This window comes from Anas acuta, chromosome 4, assembly GCF_963932015.1.
Source record: "Anas acuta chromosome 4, bAnaAcu1.1, whole genome shotgun sequence".
In the NCBI taxonomy this organism is placed as follows: Eukaryota; Metazoa; Chordata; class Aves; order Anseriformes; family Anatidae; genus Anas; species Anas acuta.
In genome coordinates this window covers 51,298,655-51,319,266 of record NC_088982.1, presented here as the reverse complement: position 1 = coordinate 51,319,266, position 20,612 = coordinate 51,298,655, and the positions used below count along the sequence as shown (strand labels likewise).

The following is a 20,612-nucleotide window of genomic DNA, read 5'->3' as shown; positions in this document are numbered from 1 at the left end:
TGCTATGAACAGTACAGTGCTACGATACTGTTATTTTAGATTAACTCTATTTAAGCATAAAGGAGAAAAACAAAATGTCTGGTGCTTGCCTTCTACCTGGGTTAAGACTTCCACAGTGAAACATCTCATTGATAAAAAAAATACTCCAGTTACTTCCGATATAAACATATGAAGCAGGTAGAAGAAAAAGCCTCAGAAGTCTCAATTCGCTCAGATTGTTTTCCTCCCACGGCCACAATCAGCTTAAAGTCATTTTGTACATAAAAATTCAAATTTTAAATTAAACTAAGTATGACCTTTTTGAATCAGAAGTGAGATTCACAGCAAAATCATGAACAAAAGGATGAGTTTCAACAATACTCCTTTTGACTAATAGGAGGAAACTGAGTACCTATATACATACACACAGCATTTTAGCAGGCTGAGCACTTCCCTGTGCTCACCATTTCCTAAAACAACTTCAGCATTCAAGTTCAGGCCATCCAGTTTTCCAGAACAAATGGAAATGAAACCAAATGTTTTGCTCTGGGCTCTGTGAACACCCTTGCGCTCTAAGGGACAAGCCAGACGTACTCAGTGCTTCTAATATCTCAGCATTACTGATTTGGTTTCAGAAACTACTCACTTCAGTTCCCTAAAGAAATCAGCTGCTTGTTCCCTGGCGAAACACAGATTTTCCATTCCAGCTTTTCATTCCCAAGTTAGTTCTCATCATCAGTCACTTGGCTTGCTTAGTACCTACCTCAGGCAACTCCACCAGTCACAGAGCAGAGAACAAACAAAAAACACTTCAAAGAAAAATCAAAACACAAAAGTCTTCACTTCTTTGCAACTATTATTATCCTCCTGATTCTTACAAAGGATGAGCCCTTCAAAGTTCATAAGTCTCTCATGCCTACTCATGTTCTCAAGAAGATACACTTTCCTCTACGTCTAATTGATCAGCTTATAACCTCTCTGCTCCTCTCCCACCAGGCCTGCTCATAAGAAAATACCTCTTTTCACCTGAGCTCTTTTAAGGAAATTAATCAACTTCCCAGATGGATTTGATTAGTGACCAAGGCCACCTGATCCTCAGCTAATCAGGAGCAGCTGCAGGAGGGGATGAAGAGAAAAGCATCAGAAAGCTGAAAAATCTTCAGTAGTATCCTCAAAGCCTACAAACCTCTGTCTATAGTCTAAGTATTTCATATGGTACACATGCAAAAGTTTAAAACACAGAATGTATAATTAAAGATAGTGTAGTCACACAATTTCAGAAAATTTTTGCAGATAAAGTATTCACTTTCTATCCCAAATTTTGTGCATATAATTACAACTTCACTTTAATTCTTAATGAAAATATTTACTGTTACTTACAAAGGAAAAAAAAGTTAGTTTGTGTTCTGAAATGCTCTTTGTTTACACTATTTCATTTTGTCATTTTTATTTTCAAACATCCCTGAGATGCACATTATCACACCTTAAAACTAACAGAATATAAAACCTGAAACTAAGATGTGAATCTTCACAGTTTCATACTAAATATGATGTGCAACTACAATATTGAAACAAGCTGAGGATTCACAATGCTACTTAAAATTCCATGGTACGATCATATCAAATCTTTTCCATAATACAATAACAATAAGCTTAGAATAACGTACTCTAAGTAGACCAAAGGTAACTGTTTGAATTTGCTTTCAGTAAAAGACTTATCCATCTAATCACTAGTATAATAGAAATTCTAGAATAAATAACTTATATAAGACACACTATTGCTAACAGATGTTTTTAAAGATATAATTCCTTGTATATTCTTGCTATTCACTCTGCATCAAGACAGGTGGTTTCTTCACTTCTCTTTGATTTTCTTAAAGGATTCTATTTCACTGTTCAAGAGTGTTTTTCCTGGTACTGCCATTTCTTCATTATCTCCTACTACTAAAACTGAAGACAAGTAATTTTAAAGAGAAGTCTTCCTCACTGAAAATGAAGTACTATCACTATATACAAAAATCACGTAAATCAAAAGGATAGATATTGGTTTTGATCTGGAGCAACTCAGGGACAGGTGGTGTTCTCTCATGCCGTGCTGCATAATTATTTGGCCCACTGCAATATATAGATTGCTTTTGCACGTATACCAGTTGGTACATGTGCAAAAGTTGGGTCATAACATGCATTAGAAGTTGTGAAGCGTAACTGTGTCCTAACACTACATTAAAATACACACCCTAGACCATTAACAGAAGCTTGTGGGCTTTTAAGAATCTAATGGGTATTTCTCTAAGCTTTCTTGTTTGCTTGCTCTTTCACCCTGCAGCTGCTCCTGACACCCACCAGCTCCAGCTGGAAAGCATCTCATTAATTTCTCTAGAAGAGTTCAGGTTAAAAAAGGCCATTTCTTATGAGTGGCCTGGGAAGAAGAGAAAGAAATAGCTTAGAAGTTGAATAATAATAATAAAAGAAATAAGTACAATTTTTGGAGAACTTTTGGAAACCCGAAGGGCTCAGTAAATTGCCACGTATGAGTCTCTTCAGCATTAAAAATTGTGGTAAGCATATTAAAACTCTCTTCTGTTATCAACTTGCCTTCCTAGATTACTGAAAGCAGTTGCCTTCAGTGGTTTGGAGCTGGACTATCCAAAAGTCTATGTAAAATGCCAGAGCAAACAGAGAAAATTCACAACGCACAAAGAGTAGCACTCTGGTGAAAAGAGCATGGAGAGGCTGTCCCGTTGCTGGCTACCGAAGTGTACTTCAAACCCTTTGACAGATCGAGATGAGCCCTGCTACACTGTTTGTTCTGCCTGGAGGCAAAGTAGCAATTCTGTAAGGGTATCAGGACTATAATGTACTATGCAGGCAATAGTGAGAGCAAGAAAACCCAAACAGAGACTTTTTTGGCCTTTGTGGGCTTAAAAGGGGGCTGACGCAGACGTGATGGATCAAAGCAACCCAACACTGACCCTGTCTGAGGCTGGTTTTTACACTTGCAGCATAAATAATCCCACGTCCCCCCCCCCCCCCCCCCCCCCCCAAAAAAAAAAGAAGAAAAAAAAAAGAAAAACAGAACTTTTTGTTCACTTACTCAGATTCTGATTTTTCAAGATGGGGGAAGTAGCAGAATCAATGAACTAGAATGATGTGAGTGCTCAGCCTGGGCCCCAAACTCCCCACAGCATGCTCCCTTTTGGGGCACAAGAAAAACCCTAACAGTACTGCTTTATTTATACAGTGCTGTCTAATCTTATTGATTACAGGGTTCTTACACCTTGATTTTTAGCTCAGTATTCCCTGTAGACAACATTTTGAAAGTATGCCAGATTTTTTTAAAATACCATGTTAGTTTTGGCGTTGACATCTCTACATCAGTTATCATTACATTATTGTAAAAGTTTTAATACACCCCTGAAAATGCTTACCCAATGATATTAAAAAAAAACAAACAAATGTTAAGATACTATAGACATCAAGACTATAGACTCGGTCAAATATTAGATGCCATGTAAGGTTTTTGTTTTGTTTTGTTTTGTTCTTTTTAGTTTCACTTAAGGATGTTAATATCCTCAAGGAAAATAATACACCCTATACCTAGCCCTAATTAATTTAAGTTTAATGCTTGATAGCTTTTGATAACTAAGAGTTTAAGGAAACCTCAGTTAAGTCATCTTCTGCTTATATTAAATACAGATGCAGCAGCAGGAGAACAACCCTTCTTGAACAGCAGGTGGCATGAAGAGAAGATTAGGGTGAGACAAGAAACTCAGAAACATTCTGTATACTCAGTACAAATGTATAATAGCAGAATAATGTCTCTGGATCAGCCACATCTGTACAGTTGCCAGGCATGATAATTATAAACAGAACAGTGGTATTGTTGGCAAAATATATCAACTGTAAATCACTTTGAGCACACAACAGAAGAGTTCTGCAGAGCTTCCACATGCAGTGGATAGGGGATGCTGCTTGATAAAATTACAAACAACAAAACATAGAAACCAGAACCTATTGTACTATTTTTATTTTTTAACACAGCAAACCAAGTGGATAAAGAACACAACCCACTTGGTTTCTTGGGGGAAGAACTATGTAAAAATCTGATTTTTTTACTGTTTATACCCACTGCTGGAAGTTCACTCAGGCAAAGCTTCACAGTCACACCAAGTCAAGGCTATAATTCACAAAAATATTTAAGCATTAAGCATGTCCAAATATAACATTTGTAATTAGGAATGGGAATTCTCCATGTGCTAAATGCTTGACTAAATAAATTTATTTTAATACATGAACTTAAAAATAAGTAAGCTTGCTTACAGTGTATCCTGTAATAACAGATAAATTTGCTATTTTCTAAAATATATTACACATTTTGTCTAATACCCTGAAATATTCCATCCAGAATCTATTACAACATTGTCTGTGCACCTCACATGTAATCTCAGAGCCCATTCTCTCTTCTGAATATTCCCATGGAGAGAAAAGCTCGTATCTTATAGTAAATCAATGTTTCAATACAAAATTGAAGTCCCGGGGCGAGGGGGAGGTTAGTGATTACATTTCTTAGCAATAGCAGACACAAAAACACATTCAAAATGAATGCATTCATGCAGCAGCTTCAAAAAATAAAAGTAGAAGTAGTAAAAGGAGAAATAAACACCACTAGGTGAAAAAAAAAAATAAAAAATTGTGGTAGGCATCATCTTTCACCTTCCTGCCATGTTAACTTTTCCTCAAGAGCCTTTTATGTTCCCTGATACGAGTCACAGTGTAAGTGGCCAATGGAAGTCAGAGGGCAAAAACTGTTTAAAGTAATTTGTACTATTTTTTACATCACCCCTGTATTTCTCTAATGTTTTTTAATGTTGTTGTTGTTTAATTTAACATTGAAAAGGCCTCTGCATAGAAAAATAAATGAGTCAAAATTCTGTTTAAGTATGCACTTCAATAGCACAGCTGTATACAAGTTTTCCATTTGCTGTTTTTCAAGTTTTCTATTTTCTGCTGTGGAGATGGATTTCATACTATTTAAATTGATAAGTATAACAAATTGTCCATTCTGAATTCAGACTGCCACCATATTCTGTTTTGTTGTTTGTTTTATTTTGTTTGTTTGTTTGTTTTGTTATTTTTGTTTTTTTTTTTGGGGGGGGGGGGGGGGTTGAAGTGAATTCCCATTTGAAGACTAAGAAATGGTCTTTATTTCAAAGGCTTCTCTATATCATTCATCCTCACAAATAGGGGCAAGGCATGCAGCACATCTGCTAAAATAATGGTTAAATTATCTTGAACAGAGGTGATTTCATAAATGCACAAAATAGGATTTTTTTAATTTTTTTTGACAGTAAATGTCTCCGTTTCTCCTACAGTATATACCCATGGTGGCGTTCTCATCCCATCTGCGAATTTTATGTTTTGAAACCTTTGAAAGACATACGGGTGAACTATACACACATGGTTCAAGAGTCATGTCTAGTACATACTAGTTCATGAAAAAGAAGGGGGAAGCTATTTGGTCAAATGACTTTCATCTTTCACGCTAAGGATGGTTCTGCTTGCTATGAACAAATGCCTTTTATGGTTTTACATGTTAATGTTCATTTCCAGTAAAAAGCACGGAAATTTTAGGTCAAGAAATGCAAAGGAAATTCTTTGCCGACTAGAGCAAAGAGTAAGAACATGAAAACTGCACTTGGCTCATGTGAAACTGAAGTCTGCACATCAAATGGGACTATCCAAGTACAAAATAAAAAAAAAAAAAAAGTATATACATGTTACGGCTTTTCATTTAGAAAATAAGGAAATTTTTCTAACCATAAAAGCAGTGAAACAATGGGATAGGCAGGCCAGTGAACAGTGGAAGCCATAAATGGTGAAGAAAAGAATGATGCTGTGCCTCAGAGAGATGATCAATACAACTTTGGCCATCTAGTGAGGTTGATTCCAATCTTAAATGTCTGTGAATTCTGTAAGATGTAAAAGAAGGGGATGACTTGCTGGAATTCTGTGTAGTGTTTTTTTTTTTTTTCCCCTATTTTTTTTTCTCCTCAGAATCAACCAAACTTGTAGAAACTGAAATACATTTATCATGTCTTCTATTTTTCCCAAACTTCTCAGTGTCCCACTAGTTGTATTACTTTATGAGTCTGATTTATAGGAAAGCAATTTAATTGATTTTATATCAATGAAAATGTGATAAAAAATGTCTGTTTTCTGTTTTATTTTTTTGCTACTCTATCTGGTAACAACTTGGAAAACCATTGCACTAAGATTTACAATACTTTAAATAATTTATTATATAACTGTCAAATTCTGAAGCAATATAAAAGGCTGTTCCTTAGCATTACTGACACAGCTGTAATCAAATCTTACTTATGCAATTGGGAAAAATAAAAACCCTGGCAACTAAATCCCGAACAATGCATTTTTTAAGCAAGAATAAATCACTCATTTATAAATATATAACAAAATTTATTTATTACTGTTTCAAGATCAAACCACTACAGAAAGCAAACAATCCAAAATTCACTCCAGTTTTCTGGTAGAAAGCATTCAATTTCCTACTATTTTATTATCCTTCAGATGCCAGTAGCATATACAAGATTTCTTTTCAAGGATCACATCGTCCTCAGTAAGCAGTATAGAAATGTTACTGTGAGTAAACATAAGGCCTTGTGCTTTCAGAATTGCTGCTACAGTAACATGATGGTTGGCATGAGAAATACAAACTAAATTGCTTCCTCTTCAGGACTGTCCTTATACAAATAGCATAGGTTGGAAGAAAAAGAGATAGCTCTAAATTTTGATATTGACTGCCTGCTCACACCTACAACTGGGAAAAAATAAACAAAGCCAAAAACACAGAGAGGAGAGAGATGCTCCCTAAAATTTTGAAAGTGTACATTCATACAGTAGCGTAGTTGGATCTTTAGAGTATTTTTGCTTATGGCTAGCATGAGATAACAATGAAAGGAACCTCTTGCTAACAGAGAAATGTGATATATACTCAAGGTGCTGATGCATTCCCCCATTCATTAACAAAATGAAATTCCATACTTGGTAAGAGCTAGACAAAGTAAGAATATTTCCTGGAAAGAAGAGGAGATTAGGTGGACAAGTGGGAACCTCTGAAATGAAATTATTTTACATGCGCAATATTACTATGTTTAAGAAGCATTTCTGTTAAAAGAAATATATATCTAAATAAAAAATAAAAAATAAAAGATTTTTAACTGCAGTGGACATAACTTCCAGATTTTCATAGACTAGGCCTCAATCATCTCTTCATGTTAATCTAAGATTGTAACTTCTGGGTCAGAATTCAATTACAAAAATGGCATGAGATTTTAAGAAGCCATGAAGTGGAAGGAATGGATTAACAGTATTCTGTATATGCTAGGGGCATGGCAGTTCTCTGTGCGGTCTTCCTGGAAGCTGGAAGGTATCTTTACTGGATACCACTTTGTTGCTTCTCTCTAGCACTTTACTGGATATTGCTACAAATTTCAGCCTGGCCCTTGCTGCTAGCAGTTGCATCATAGCAGAAAAGGTGTGTTTTACAGCCAACAATTGGAAAAAAAAAAAGCCATCTGTGTTCATAACTTTTACATTACTCATTTTATTTTTGCTACTTACATCCAGACAGTGTGCTTTATCTTAAACATGTGTACTTTCTCAGCCAGTAATTAATTCCTAAATCTTATAGCCTATGTTTCCTTAGGGTAGTATATCCCTTGCCTTTTTAGTCCTTTTGAAACACTAAAAATATAGCCTGTGAAGTTCCAACATATGCTTTGCAGAGCATAAATACAGTCTGCGGGGAGGAAGAGATTGCTTCAAAACACATCATGAGGTTATCTGTGGCATTGTTGTGTTTCAGCAAAAGGGTGACTGTATTTGAACTCTGAAAAGTAAGTTGTCTGAAGGTTTGAAAAAAATACTTCACAAAAATAAATAAAAATATCTTAGAAATATCTATCACTTTTAACACTTGCTTCAAGTACTACAATGGCTTGGCAAGCACAAAGACTCATTCTACCCCATTTCCCACTTCAGGAAGTCTAGATTTAAGAAAATGAAGGGGAAAAAAAAAAGCACACAATTTCATATGTCCAGTGCATTTAGAAAGCTGCTGTGTACAATGTAAGATAAGCAGCAACACATGCTGTCTTGATATGAGTTACTCTATCACTACAGCAGGGCAGCAATATCCTCAGCAGCATTCTGCAGGCTGAGCTGGATCTAATCACAACCCTGTAGCCAAGGGATGCACAGAACATCTTCTATTTAGTCTACTTATCACCAAATGCCACAGCCACTGGAATGCTTTTCTCATTTAACGTTAGAACAGACTGGTTGTAGACCATTAATCAGAGCCAAACCTTGTAAACATTGAATGAGCAAGCATGTGAGAAACACAGCTCAACCACAAAAAAAGGCTTCACAAATTTGGGTTAGCAACTGAATGACCTGCTAGAGTAAAAAGGAATTACTATGTAACCTGAAGAAACACTATTAATAGCGGTAAGGTGTTTGTTTCAGTGTTGAAATAAATTAATTCACACAAAACTGTCTCAAAAAAAGCATTCTAATAGTCTCTAGTGCTAGAAAGTTTTCTATAACTAATGCAAGCGTCCAAGCTGATCTCTTGGAAAAGCTCAAACTAAACTGTTTCTACCATAAAAGAACTGAGCAGCTCCTTAAAGTTAATGCAAAATTGCAGTAACACAGATACAGTTTTAGGAGGCCCAGAAATACAAAAATTAAAGGCCTTGAGCAGCTGTAAATAACACAAGACTTTTCTCTTACCCTTTTGTTTCTTAATTCTAAGACATATTATAAGCAAGTGCTGTGTAATGTATTCCATCACAGGAAAGTAACAGGGTGTGCCACGGAGCAACTCTGTTAGTAGGAATTTTTTAATATTTTATTTTCTTTTTTCTTTTCATAAATCAACCTAAACTAGCTCTCAGAGCTGGGTTTGTGGCTGTTGCATAAATGAGATGGAACAGCCTGGCAAAAGGAATTTAACTATGCATGAGTCCACAGTGTGCAACAGAAACACTACCCCATGGTGTGCATCCCACCAAGAAAGAATCCATAAATTCAGCATGTAAAATCCCCACCAGAAGAAAGCCTATAGCCATTCTTATGGAGATAACAAACACTCACAATGAAAGGCAGACTCAGGAACAAGAACTAAGCCAGCTCATTCCCAACGCAGTGACTCAGTAACAAGGCCATCCTTCCTCCTTCTGTAAAGCTAAGAGGACTTATAAGCAAAGGGAGTTGGCAAACTCAGGGCCATGACAGTAACTTCCTCATGTAGTATGTATGTTTTATCTCATATTCAAGTCCACGTGAACCTACAACATTATCAAATTCAGTGCCATTGTTCTCAGATAATCATTAGTTTATGAGGCTGACACTGAGTATACATGTAATTACCTAGTTTAATAAACAAACTACTTCCCCGGAATTCAGATGTATGAGAATTATCCTCAAGACATGCTGTGTGATCTCAAGGAACTGAATCAACATGCTAAGATTTAGCAAGGTGCAGTTACAGCAGATAAACAACTGAAACTCAAGCTATGACATGTTCTTGGCTTTGGTCTGCCTAAGTCTTTATGCTTTACTTAAAGTATAGTACTTTTTTTTTTTTTTTTTTTTTCCCCACGAGACCTAAAGTAACACTTTGTATCCCAATACTTTTTTCTCCTTTCCATGTCTTCTTTTGATTCATCAGTTACGTTCCTTTTCTGAAAACCATCCCTTGAAACCCAAACCATTCTATTAATTTAAGAAATGATAGAGAAATCATTTCCTGCTTTCCCAGGTAGTGAACTTAACTTTTAAAATCGTTCAAAACATTATTTGTTTAGCTGAAGTTGAGAGAAACTGTAACAGAGGATTTAGGATCGACTTGTTGACATTGAGGAAGAATCTCTATATAAGATTAAATCTGGCATTTTAAAATGTTTTAAATTTTTGATATACCAAGATAAACTCATTCTTATTCCTAAGTCATTATTCTTTTGTTTTCAATATATTTTCAGAATACATTTTCCAAAATCCATGATGCTTTTGCTAAAGTCAGACTTGAAGCTGACAGAAACTGCTAGTAATGAACTCACTTCCTTTACAATGCATTTATCATCTTGATGGCTTGTGAACATGCATGAAATACACTTAACATTATTGAAAGAAGCTATTCTTCAATAGGATTTTAATGCCTGCAGGAGTTTATTCTAAAAATAAATAAATGAATTAAAAGATCCCTACATATTACATCCTGGTTGTACACTAAGCAATGAGAAACCTCACGATCAATTCCTTTCCTTTTCTCTTCTCCCATTTGTTTGTATCAGTTGACTAAGAAATATTAAACATTAACTGTTCTTTATCAAGGCATTCAGTGAGACTGTTGCCCTCAAAGTTTCTTATTAAAGGGCCTTCTCAAAACAGGGATTTAGCTCCTGAATTTAGTTCTTACAGCTGAGACTAAACTTCCCTAAACTGATAGGTCTAAACTGAGCCTCACCAGTAGGCTAAAACTGTAGCCAAGAATCCATCCTTTTATGAATTTCCTGATTAGCATTTTTGAGATGTGTAGTTGTTATCTACCAAAAAAAAACAGATACACACTGAAAAAGTGTTACTTCAGCTTATGACATTGCCAAAAAGTACTCAAGGACTCCCGACTTCCATGTAAAACATTAGAATCCTTGGGAAAAAAATAATAATAATAATAATAATAATAAAAAATTAAGATGTCAACCCTCTATAACTTTAGCACCTTAAAGCTTTCACTCTTTTTTCTGAAGCATGTGAAGCTTGGATTTCTTCCCAGTATAACTGCTTCAGTAAAAGCTGGGAACAAAAAAATATAGAAATATAAACAAACTGTTATCTATTTAGAGTCTTTTTTTGGATGACAATATTACAATTAGATTAGTCTCCCAACTAAAAATCCCTGGAGAATGACTCAAAGTACCCAATAAAAAGAATTGCCTTCCTGCCCTTGAAGGCACGAAAGCAGACCTGGAAGGACAAGGTAACCAGCACTAAAAGGTGTCTGCCATCTTGCCCTCAAAAGAATAGTCCTTACCTGATTTATACACTCACTGTGTATGAAGCTCACTGTGCTTCAGGATCAGTCTCACCTTTTGTAGGCTGCTGTGGAACAACTGGAAGTATCAGCAGTCTCACAGACATAGACTGGTTTCCAAAACACGTTATTATTATTATCCAAATTAGAATTATTATTAATTATTATTACTATTCAAACAATTAGTATGCAAAATGCAAGCAATAGCCTGGGTCACATGAAATTACTTAACTATGATTTAAAAACATAAAAGTATAGACCTCTTTTAAGAGTAAAATAGCTGACATATAGCAAAAGCAAGACTGACTCCATGTTTTAAAAATACTGATAATGCCATGAATTTTATTATTATTATTATTATTATTTATTTATTTATTTATAGCAATGACTATTATATTCAAACCTCTTGCTGGCCTTTTGAAGGCCAAAAGGCTAAAATACATTCTGAAATTGTGCTGAAATCTGCTGTGTGACCAACAAAATTGTATTTTCAATACATGAAAAATAATCTTACAACATCAAGTCAAATAGAAGCACATTGTAAAGCAATACATTATTCATCATCCTCGAAGAGCCTTAACAATGCAATGGTAAGGTAAACAATTGGTGAATTTGAGAGTGTAAACAGCTTTCTAGTTTCTTTGGAAAGGTTTTCTTGTGATTATCATCATGATTATTCTAGATGATAAAGTCTGTAACACACAAGGTTACTGAGGAGTGTGCAGGTAATAAATATGTGGCACCATCATACTGTGCTGATAACCAGTTCCCTCCAGTATTATGTACATTGAGGGGGAAAAAAGCTCCTCTTATGGGTCTTTTGACATGGGTTTAGGTCAAAGGAAAGCCTTCCTTAAATCTTTAAATGAAAGAGTCTTTAAAGCTGGTTGACAGCACCTTATTCTATGTTTCAAAGTTAAAAGATGATACAAAAGTAGTAAGGGAAATTCATCTTTTGTCACTGCTTCTGAATTGAAAAGTATGGTGTTGATATGTTATAATTGCTGCCAAGTACTTGTTACAGATCTTTTGCCACAGTTTAGTGATGATGCATTTTGCTCTTCATTGAATTGGGACTTTCAGAGCAAAACAAGTAACAACTGGAAACTGAAATACAAAAGAAAGCAATGCTTCTTTGTGCCACTGAGCCAAGCTATAATTGCTCTGAACTGACAAACTTGATAATTTTCACACATATCACAAGTCAACTCAATTTAGATGGTCTATAGAGCTCTCCCTTCCTTCTCTTTCCACACAAAGATAAATCTATTCTGGAAGACTCTCAGTTGTGTGTTCATTTCTTTTTCTCTTTGTACTTCCAGGCAGCCATTCTTTTCAACCCCCAAGTATTAAACATTATATATTAAATACATTCACCGGCGCAACTTCATCACTAATACTGATGCAAGTCCACTGACAGATCTTTACAGCAGTACAGAAGGGGTAATAATAACCTTAGGACTATCATAAGTTAATTGGCAGTCAGCATCTGTTTCTTGGTGTTTTCTTTTAATTTTATTTTGCTTTGGTTTGGTTGTTTCTTTTTTAATTGCACACACACTGAGACCAACATGCAAATACACGGGGAAAAGAAAAAGGAAAGACAAGCAACTTCCAAAATTTTTGGAAGACCACATTTACACACTAGTTTCAAGCTAGAAAATGTATCATTGGCTTATAGTGTATTCATAGACATTTCTTGCTGAGTTACTGGAAATACTACTTTCGTTCTGCCTGTCATTGTAAAAATCAAGTCTCTAATGCCCAGTACAGAAGGGTACACTGGTAGTCCTTACAAATTAGCTTACCAATTACGTTTCATTGGTAATGAGTTTTCAAAGGAAGGTGTGGGGGTGTGGATGGGGCTGGGAAAGAACTGGGGAAGCATCTAGCTAATTTCAACCACTAGAAATGCCTCAAATATTTATTTCATGTACTGGGACCACTGAGACATTGTGCTTTCCAGAAACAACTCTTAAAAGGAACCTTGACTCTGACTTATAGCCATACATGAACTCCCTTTCATATATAGTTTTAAGTGGTGAGAATTGGTTTTATCAAAGGCACAATTTTCCGACACAAACAAATACTATGCAGTCAGAGTTACTCTTCTGGCTTCTTCTGTAGCCATTTATTATGAAGTGGTAATGTGAGCTCCTGAGGAGGTCTGTATTAAACCCCTTAACTAATATTAGACACCACTTAACTAATTAACACCACTTAAACACCACTTAACTAATACAGTGAAATATTATTTCACAATCTGAGGAAGCAAATTTGTTGTCATCCAGGAAAAAAAAAAAAAAAACAGCATCTGTGAAAAATCAAACAAAACAACCCTGTATTTTCTACATATCAAGGTTTAAACTTTTGGAGAAGGCATTGCTGAAAGTATTTCCAATATTTCTTTCCAAACTAATATTTGAGAGCATAATAGATCTATTTATGCTTGGCACCTGGCTTCAAATTGTTTTCAGGAGGACATCCAGACCATTAAGTTTGAGTGTTAGAATCAGATCATAGTTGACACTGCTTTATATTTTACAGTGCAGTGTTTTTTTTAGTATGTGAACCACTTTATGTAACTACAGTAGATTGTAACCATCTCTTTCTTATTATATACCCTTTGTATGCCATTTCATTGACAAGCAATGATTAACATTCCATTTCAGAATTTTTTAATCATGTCAGACTTGCATTAAGATAACCCAATGAACATTTTTGCCTTTTATGAAACAATACATTGTAAACTACAGGAAGCATATTCATGATTAATGCTATGAAATATTAGGTTATGACTACTTATCAGACCTTGGCTAACACTGCAGTTCCAATTACATTGCAAGTTCTCAAATCTTTCTAAAGGGATTGCAAGATCAAAAACCTGAATTAGATTTAGTATATTTAGTTAATATACAGTGTTGACAGAGTTCCAAATGTATAGTCCCGTCTGAAATACAGGATAAGTAAATCAGTACATACTGATATAGTATATACTATAGTATAGTATACTATACACTAAGTGTATATATATATATATATAATATAGTATATATATAATAAATATAATAGTGTGTGTATATACCATATATACTACATAGCATATACTACCCCCTCCCCCACTTTGATTATTGTTCTTTGCATAAGTATCACAAAACTATTATTTTCCATAACCTATAGCAACATTAAATGCAATTCCCTATCTTATGTAATTCCCCTGTATAATGTTGCCTAAAAACTACTGGAGTCACTCTGGCACTAAGCTTTGCTTTAAGAAGTTCTTCTAAACCTAAGAACAGGCACTGTTCAGAACAATAAAGACTAACCACAAAAGTCTGGGGAAATTATTGTACCACACTTCATTCTGAAGAACTAAGATCAGAAGTGATGGGAAAAAAATAAAATCACCAGTCATTTATTTTTCAGGTTCTTGTTTGGTTTGTTTACAGTATCTTTGTTTAGTTTAGTTTTGTTTCTAAGCTCCAGCTTCTGAATATACAAAAATAACCAAGAATCTTTAGTCTGAGATATACTGGTTTACAATAAGATTAACCCATGTACACATGGAAGGACAGTTGCTATGTGTCTGTGCTGCCTGCATGGTTCTAAGTAAGCAACAATCATTCGGTATTTTAATAATACATATTTTAATAATACATATTTTAATACATCTCTGATGAACTAATCTGTAGGAATGCCTGCGCTGATGCATGTAAAGGTCAAGGGGCTTTAAACTCCTTTCCTCCTGGCCAAGATAACATTTTGAAGAAGCAGAAAAGTAAAGATGATGCTGAATATGGGGAAGAATTATACATTTAATTCCTTCCCGCCACCTAAGTCTCCCACATGTTATTTAAATAAATAAATAGGAGAAAGAAAGACTGTGCAAACGGCTCAATAATCGTTAGGATAACTGTTGGGTGATACAGCCCACTGCATAAGTTTTTTCCTCTGAGAATTTATTAGCAGACAGGAGCAATACAACTAAACAGTCAAACATAAAAGTATTGACAGCCAAATCTTAGAAGTCACTTTATCAATTCCTTAACCCATTTCTTTTGAAGACAAAGATTATTTTTTTTAAATTGATGTTTAGAGTTCTAAATACAGGTCCCTAGCAGTTACCATTATTTCCCAAATTTGCTTCAATTATAGCGAATTTTCAATGGCCATCAGATATCACAATCATTTCAGCAAACTCATTCAAGTAGTCCAAAATATCTCCAAAACATCATATAAAAGGGAAAAAAAAAAAAAAAAAGACAAAAAAAAAGACAGTATTTAACAAATAGCCTTTTGAAATATTTTCTTTCCCTAACAACGTGAAAAAAACTGAAAGCAAAAAAAAAACAAAACACAACACTAAGGAACTTTTGGTATGTCATCTTTCCATGTCTTTGTATAGGCTGTTAATGTCACAACTAGAATTGATCAACAATTATTCAGAAATCCAATCTTTTTTGTTGTTTTCCCATCAGTTCTGTTCTGCTGAAAAGTTTCCATTTTTCCATTCTGCCAGTTCCCCTTTTGCAGTATTTAACAATGGAAAAGCTATCACTCGTACTTAGAAACAGCTTTTCATGATCAGAAATAGCACCATATTCAAATATAAATGTTCAATCTATACTTCTCTAAAGGCCCACGAATTGCACATTTGAATTGTTCCTCTTATCTGAGAAGGGCTGTAATTCATCATTAATGCTATTACTTGTAATTGATGAGCACACATGGTAGAGAATTTCTTGATGGAAATAGACATAATAACTTTCAGAAATTAAGTAACAATGACATTGACAGATTCTTCAGGAATCTTAGTCTTACCCAGGGTACAAAGAGAGCAGTGGAATCAACAGAATTTCTTCTCATGGATGCTTTTGAATTACTGCCTTAGGTGTTCGTGTCTCTCTTGTGAATCTCATAGTTTTTAGGAGCATTCAGGGCACCTCAGACTTCTAGTTCTGTTCAGAAAGCCTGGGAAATCAGTGGTCATTGGCACCACCGCAGTTGTCATGCTCCTGAAGTGAAAATATTGTTAGACATCTCCTCAGAGTCCTCCCCAAACAACAAGCGGGAACTAGGGAAATGTCTTATGAAGCGAAGAAACCTTCCCAGTCAATAAACAGTAATACCACGGACTTCAGCATACAGGAATTCTGTTCTATCTAGAGATCCAGGCAGCCTTGCACTACCCTGATAGCATCACTGTTGCTGTACCTGGACTAACACACATACCAACAGCTACCCACATCATTAACACAGCTGTATTTACATTACACTCATACACTCATGTATTTACATTTACACTCACAATGCTAACTTCAGCACAAGAATACTTTCAGATATACGTGAGACAATGTTTACCACTTGCCAAAAAAAAAAGATGGAAGATTTGCATTTGTTTACAGTTTTTATAATTTTAATGTAAATTAAGCATATTTTTCATCAAGGCATGTCATCAGTTGTATTCCCAGAGGAAAACAAATTAATAGAAACAGCGCTTAGTTTAAACGCTAGTTTCTTGTCAGAATGATGGCATGACATCTGCTCTAATAAAGTCAGTTTCTCTGATTAGCTTACTTTGTTCCCTCCCCCTCCATTGTAGTATCTGATTGACTTAATGGGTTGCTTCAGAAAATGGAAACAACCTTTTTTTTTTTCTTTTTATAAGTACCTATGACAATCACATCAAGATTTTTCTTTTTAAAGGTAAACTTTCAGATTCCTTTTTCTGTATTTCAATCACTGGTTTTGAAGTAATGAAAGAATAATATTCAGAGAAAAATGGAAGTGATTGGGATGACTGAATAAAATATCTTTGATTTCACTATGCCTATTCTGTACTGATGAGCAGTATATTTATTAAAAGTCATTAAACACTCCCTTCTGCCTTTGAGTAAATCAGGACTTGGATAACTGGAACTAATTGGCTATCTTCCCTTTTCTACTAACAGTATAGCAATTAGCTGCTTCTGCAACCTTCCACCACATTCTCTCTATTGATTTCTTGCATTCATATATCAAAATTAACCAACAAAATTTATTAGACCTCCCTTGGAAGTTTTATTTCCACTCACAGAGATTGAGAATATTGAAACATCATTGAAAACTAGTTTAAGAGAAAGAAGCTTCAAGTAAAACAACAAAATAATTCCTAATAGAGAAATAGCTTCAGTGCTTTTTCTAACTCATAATAAAAAAGCAAGGTTAAACACGATAGCATACACAAAATATACAGTTAACCTGATAAAAGCATTCTACAGAAAATCATAGTGGTCAAAGAATAATGAAGATTCCAGACAGAATTAGAAAATTTAAAACCTACAAAATAGGATGAAAAATTTGGCTATATCAAATGCTGTAATTTCACAAATAGAATCAACAATATCAAAGTATCTGAGAAAAGTATGAAAAAGGATACAAGTCATACCCTGAGTCAATGCTGAAGACATTAGGGTAGCCTGGTTTGGAGTAAAGGAGGCTGAGAGGCAACCTCGTTGCTCCCTACAACTTCCTGAGGAGGGAATGCAGAGGAGGAGGTGCCGGTCTCCTCTCCCTGGGAACCAATGGCAGGATGTAGGGGAACAGCACAAAGCTGCAATGGGGGAGATTCAGACTGAGCATCAGGAAAAAAAATAAATTCTGTACCGTGAGGGTGGTCAAACACTGGAACAGGCTTCCTAGAGAATTTGATGCCCCATGCTTGTCTGTGCTCAAGAGATGTTTGGATAATACCCTCAATAACATGCTTTAAGTTCTGGTTAGCCCTGAAGGCAGCTGGAGTAGATGCTCTTTGAAGGTCCCTTCCAACTGAACGATTGTATTCTGTTCTAACGGTGTATCCAGGTACATACTTTCCTTTCAATAACAGAGGGAAGAGACATTGGTTAGCTATTTTATACATACATTTTAAATAACCAAGTTCCAAATTATTATTTTATTTTGAATGAAGAAATTGAGATGCCATATTTGGAAAGCATCAAGACTAGATATCATGATGATTTCAACATAATGTTATTTTTTCAACAAAAATCCATTTATAGTTCAGCAATGATTCGTATAAAATTTATCTAAAGAAGGATGGGCATTCTATCTATACTGACAGAATCACTAATATTTTCACCAGTATCATGTAAATTCGTTTCTTTTCATATCTATCTAGGACTTCAGGCTCTTCATGATTGGCAGATAATACATACTAAGTGACCTGCAGATCCACAACTCATTTCTTCTTTGCAAGAAAATTACCAATCTGGGATGGCCTGAATTACCTGTTTTGCTGGCCTTGCAGCATTTGACTATCAAGAAATAATTTATTAAACTGTGACCATTTGTGCCAGTATTGCATCATCATTTCTGGAGATGAAGGAATTACTCACATGCCAACTTTATCTGGAGCGTTGTTAGTGGGGAATTTTTAACTCATCTGCATATCCATTTAAATTGGGAAAATGCTTTTTTTTTTTCCCTCTATTTCTTTTATAAATCAAAAGGACATATGGTCAGACAGCAAAATCCAAGCAGACTGTACAACAATTTCCTTTCAATGCTGGCTGTACAGTACGTATTCTGTACTACATAATATAGCTGGGCATAGGTATAGGAGCCGATTGCCATTTTGTGAATCTGTGCAACAGTATCAGTAAGATCATGGTCATATCTCAGAGAAACCTGCGAGTATTCTACGACACCTTGTGTGATGTGCAAAACAGATAGCAGTGCAGTCCCACATCACAAGTTCATTTACAGACTTTTACTAGGGTACAGAAAAAATATGGCTAGCAAACAAATTAACTTTTAAGGAGTTATGTCTCCAAAGACTGCATTGGGTTTTTGCCACTGGTAAGAAACAGTAACCTACAATAATCTTGATAGAGTTAGAAAGCATTATCTTTTTTCAAGACAAGAAATTGAGTCACTGAGAAAATGAAATACCTGTGAGAAAACTGGAAATTATACTTAAATTTATAGACTTCCAGACTGTTGCCTTACTTATAGGCCATACAACCTGGTTCCAGTAACATTCAATTATTTCAATACAGCTGGAAAAGCAGGATCATTTGTGGAGTGTCTGGACAAAGAGTGTGGAGAGCTCAGCTCTCTTTTGGCTATATCAAAGATTTCTCTAAGGATCTTGACGTGTACTGGATCTGGCTGGAATGCAGTTAACTTTCTTCTCAGCAGCCTATATATGCTGTGTTTGAATTTGTGACTAAAACAGTGTTGATCACTAACTGACGTTTTGACTATGTGCTTGTACAGCCTCAAGACTTTTCCGTTTTCCAACTCTGTTGCCCCATCAAGTACGATTTGGTAGGCAAGAAGGTGGGAGGAGACACAACCCATAACTGACCAAAGGAATGCTTCATGCCATATAACATCACTCTCAGTAATAAAATGGAGGGGAGAGCAGCTTGGGAGAGGGTAGCAATTGCTTGGAAATCAGCTGGGCATCAGTCTGTTTGTGGGAGGTGATGAGCAACTACCTTTGCACCACTAGTTTACTTTTTTTCTTACTTTTTTCTTCCTTATTCCTCTATCCTTTGTTTATTAAACTGTATATTGACCCATGAAATTTCTTGCTTTTTTCTTTTCTTTACACTCCCCCATCCTGATGAGGCGAAAGAAGTGGGAGAATGGTTGTGTGGTGATTAGGTTCCTAGTGGGATTAACCCAAAAAAGTTCTTTTGCGACACCTAAAATGGGGCTTGAGGGTTCAAAATAACCACAGACTTGATCAGTGCACTAGACTGAACTTCTAGCTATCATACACAACTCTCATTGAGTTGTGGTCTGAAACTGGGATTGTGGGGCTACTGGTCTGGAAATAGATGGCCAGGAAACCCAGCTGGTGGGATCACTTGCTAGGGACCATAAGAGTGGCAAAGAGATCGGAAGAAAGGCAGCCATCTGCTGAATCTGGAGTTGGCTCTTCACAAGTGTAAAAGCAACATATCCCTGCAATGAAGATCTTGCAACTATCTCTAAACTATCAAAGAATGTTGAATAAAAACTATATGGAGCACATGTGGACACTGGATTCACCTCCTCAGTGGCAGAACAGTGGCAGTAAAATGCAGATACAATGTGATGGCATTTGTAATGCCCCTTGTTAGGTGGGAAGCACACAAGCATGTTTTCCCCTCAAAGGGGCTTCACCAAATATTTCCAGTTGAAAGAAACTGATCTTGGAATGATCTATAGCGTGAGCAATTTCTGTGTAAAGTGAAGTTGAAAAAATAGTACCAGTTATTGAAGCCTTTTTATCTGCAAGAGACTTTGAATATTAATTTTGTTTTTGCTGTATCAGGAGCTTATACATGTAGAGCCTTGCCACTCCATTATTCACTTCAGCCTCAACATCCTTCTCTGGTACCACCAGGATGCTAAAAGAATGTGAACTACTGGTAAAAGCAGCATAAAAACACACTTGAATGTCAGGGGTGCCAACAAAGCCCCACAAATCCAAAAGTAACATGAACTCACTTCAGTATTTAGATGCTAGATTATTTCTAATTTTAGA

General features: G+C 35.6%; 1 protein-coding gene across 2 annotated transcripts in view; it reads right to left on the bottom strand.

Moving 5' to 3' along the window:
• GALNTL6 (polypeptide N-acetylgalactosaminyltransferase like 6) overlaps positions 1-20,612 on the bottom strand; it is a 467,323-nt gene that overhangs the window by 274,699 nt on the left and 172,012 nt on the right. The window lies entirely within an intron of this gene.